At 38.9% G+C, this 4,104-nt stretch overlaps 1 pseudogene; it reads right to left on the bottom strand.

Annotated features, from left to right (window-relative positions):
• Positions 1-577: 577 nt before the first annotated feature.
• On the bottom strand, positions 578-1,113 carry LOC122752772 (annotated as a pseudogene).
• Positions 1,114-4,104: the final 2,991 nt, after the last annotated feature.

Raw genomic sequence — 4,104 nt, forward strand, 5'->3', positions numbered from 1 at the left:
CCTGATTCTACTCATTTCAGTTAGCATCAATTCATTTATTACCATGCTTCTCTGAAATTTTCATAATTGCACATTATAACAAATCGTTATATTCTGAGAATTTTTACTTGTTTCCAATTCTTTTTCACTTCCAAAAGTGCTTCTATTAGTATTTTGATATGGCACCTTTTTCTCCCCCTCTGAGATGACAACATTTAAACACGTACTACTCCTACCTTTCTTTGTCCACATGTCCTTATAGAATGTGTAGGGAAAACTATTAACTGGGGGAGGAAAACATCTGAAAAGAATGGGTATTTATGCACTTTTTTTAAGCAGCTGAGCAAATGATTTTATTCTGAACATTTATGTGGTCACTGAATAATCTATACAATAAATTATTTTCTTGTAGCTTGCTATTGATATTTTCCTGGTTCTTTCCCCTATAAATTTTCTGCACCCGTGTTTAACAGACAGCCTTCTGCACACAGCAGCTGGGTTCTCTTGAATTTTTAGGTTGGGAAAAAGGCATCAGGGAGAAATCAGAACTCTCAAAAGCTTAGAAGGTTTTCTGTTGTTTCTTACAACTTCCCTCCAATTACACCCGAAAATCCTCAGATGGAGTCCATAATTTTGGGAAAGCTTCAGTTTCTTCTTGGGTATATTCATCTAGCCTTTTAGGTATATTTTGTGGTTGAGGAAGCTCTTCTACTAAATTCTTAAGTATGTCTTCTGGAATCTCTTCATCTCGAAAAAGATGTAGCTTTTGCATCATGGTTCTTCAGTGGAGGTTCTTGGGTAACATCCCATAAATAGCTAGTTTTACAATTTCCACTGGATCTCGCTGGTGAAGCTGAGCTGCTGTAACATGTCTGAAACCACCTGGCCAGCCAGTGTATGAAGAATATACTTTTTGTTCCCATTTGTTCCCAGAAAATGAAATATGCCTGTATTCTTTATGACAACATGATCCCTACACTTACTCAATTGATGGTATACAGGTTTGTGCAGCCCTTGAAGTCTAACTGATGCTATTTCTGCAAGTTTGCCTGGAGGTTGAATTTTTCCATCTAAGAGATACCATATTTGGCCAAAGGTGGCCCACTGCTGTTGCGCTCTAGTGAAATGCAACATTGCATACCCTCCAAAATCTGCCTGACCTGGGCTTCCAGACAACTGTTGGCTCCGGGATTAGGGTCACCTCACACTGCCCTATTTATGCACTTTAATGTGATTTTTTAAATTACCTAAATTCTGAGTGAGCTCCAGGACTGTTCCCTATAGATGGGAGAATATAAGCTACAGGATGTGGGGTTTTTTTGGTTGTTGTTTGTTTGTTTTGTTTTTAAACTTTTTGTGTTTGTATTCCTAGAATCTAACACAGTATCTGGCACATGGCAGTCATTCAATACATATCTGATAAATTGAATTGAATTGGATTGGACTGAAATGAATTGAATTGGTTATATCAAACTGGGAAGGTGATTACAACTTGTTAGCTTTTATTTCAAACCCACCTGGAGAGAAGCCAGTTCTCTTGCCTCCCCTATTGAGCAGGAACCAAGGTATAACAGAATGTCTTTATTAGAACTACTGGGAACACATGGCAATTAGAGGCCTGCCATAAAGAAAACAGTAGAGCCCTCCTGTGTTCAGAAAGATAAACAGAGGACTCTCTCTGAAGGAAGCCCCTCCTTCCCACCTAGGCCCTCTATCAAACCTCACTCTCCCAAAGTACAAATGGATGGATCACACTGAACGTGTTCAGTGATAATGTTATTGATTTCCAGCTCATCAGATTTTTCAGGAGTCTGGCAACATTCAAATGTTTTCAGGCCTTCTCTTTTCAAAACAGCCTAAAATTCATTCCCCTGTGGAGAAGCTAAAAACCAGAAAATCAATAAAGCAAGAGCTACTGGTCAGAATCCTCTTCTGCCCAGCTAGGAGGAGATTTATTTATAGATGGGCCTTTGAACAGGGCCACTCTAGTCTAGTGTAGTAATAACATGGTAGAAGTAGTTGAAAGGATAGTATAGTTCCACCCAGCCCTGCATTATGCCCTGCTGTAAATGGTTTCTACGAGGAAAAGCCTGTAATTTAGGGAGATTTGCCATGAATGGTAAAGCCTGGGTCATTGTAACAGATACTTTTTTCCAGCTCTATTTATGGATAGGGCATAGAAAAGGAGGTGGGGGCAGGAGAAAGCAGGAAGATGCCCTGAAGAATCATGAAAAGTAGATGTGTGTTTCATTCACTTTTACCTGTTTGTGAAATATCACCAAACCCAGCTCCTTTATGACTGAAGGATTATTATTCATCAGCATGAAGAAGTCTACTTGAGTCACCTGGGTTCTGGTGCTAATATCTCCATGAAATGGCTGTTTGACTTTGGGAAGTTTATTTTATCTTTCTAAGTCTTAGTTTCCTTATCTGCAAATTGATGGACTGTGGATTGGGAAGGACCTAAAATCAAGTCCCATGTTGCCCACTTATTATCTGTGTGACTTTGGGCAAGTCATTCAATCTCTCTGTGCCTCAGTTTCCTTATCTATAAAATCAGGAGATTAGAATAGATGGGCTTTAAATTTCCTTTCAGCTCTGTATGTTTGATCTCACAAGCCTATAATCCTTTTAGTTGTAAGATTTTCTCTTCTTTGTATTTAATTTCAGTTTACAATCCTTCTTTGGTTTTTGAAAGTTAATGTCGAGTAGTTGACAGAGCACTAGACTTGGTGTCAGAAAGATCTGGGTTCAAATATCTCCTTGGACACTTACTAGCTGTGTGACCCCTCAGTAATTCACTTAAACTCAAAGTACTTCAATTTCCTCATGTGTAAAATGAAGATATTGACTTACATGGCCTCCAAGGTCTGTTCTAATTCTAAATCCATATCTTTCTTCGGTCATTTTCAATCATGTCTAACTCTCTGTGACCCCATTTGGGGTTTTCTTGGCAAAAACACTGAAATGGTTTGCCATTTCCTTCTCCAGCTCATTTCACAGATGAAGAATGGAGACAAATAGGCTTAAGTGACTTGCCCATGGTTGCATAGCTAGTGTCTGAGACTAGATTTGAATTTAGGAAGATGAATCTTCCTAACTCTAGACCCAGAACTCTATCCACTGTGCTAACTAGCTGCCCAAACCTATGTCCTATGAATACATAATATGTTAATTAAGTTCTTAGGATCATAGATTTAGACTCAGGAGAGACCTTAGAGGACATCAATCCAATACCTTTGAGTTAATTGAGACCTAGAGAAATTAAATATTTTCCCTAGCATATACCCCAACAAAGTAGCAGAATTTAGTCATTCCTAGTTCCTGTCAATGAGTAGGGTCTGTCTTCCAAAGTCCAGTTGGAATGCAACCCACTTTAGGTGAAGCATGAGCATATGAACAGAGAATATCACTTAATCTCTCTGGGCTTTTGTTCCTCATGAATAAAATAAGGGCCCCTTATAGCTATCCCTTCCAGCTATAGATCCTATAAAGTGATGACTCCCTTCTCAAAGCAATGTAGTGAGGAATCAGGCAGCTGGAAAGTGACTTGCTCTGTTTTCCAGATCTAGTTTAACTAAGTGTGCAGGCTGGGAGGAGTTGGGTGCCTAGTAACTATTGGGAAAGCAAGGGGAAAATACAGCCAAATCTGCCACTTGTAATTGATTCTAATGTGTCGTGAAATATCCTTCTCTTGATTGGAAAGCACTCAAATTCCTTTAAAAAAAAGAAAGAAAAGAGACAAGCCTCTTCCTATATATGAACAATTTTTCTGTTAAAGTCATACTCTGAGAGACGAGATAATACTAGGGAAAGAGCACAAGATTTGGCATCAAAGAACCTTAATTTAAATCGTAGCTCTGTCATTTACTTGTGACCTTAGCCCAAATACCTAATCCTTCTAGCCTTTGTATTCTCATCCATAAAATATAGTCATTTTATTGATATCCCTCCCAGCTATATTGGGGCAACTGGATGATACAGTAGATAGAATGTTGTGCCTAGAGTCAGGAAGACTCTTCATGAGTTCAAATCTGATTTCAGACACTTACTAGTTGGGTGACCCTTGGCAAGTGACTTAGCCCTGTTTGCCTCAGTTTTCTCATCTGTAAGATGAACTGGAGA

This window comes from Dromiciops gliroides, chromosome 4 (assembly GCF_019393635.1).
Source record: "Dromiciops gliroides isolate mDroGli1 chromosome 4, mDroGli1.pri, whole genome shotgun sequence".
Taxonomy (NCBI): Eukaryota; Metazoa; Chordata; class Mammalia; order Microbiotheria; family Microbiotheriidae; genus Dromiciops; species Dromiciops gliroides.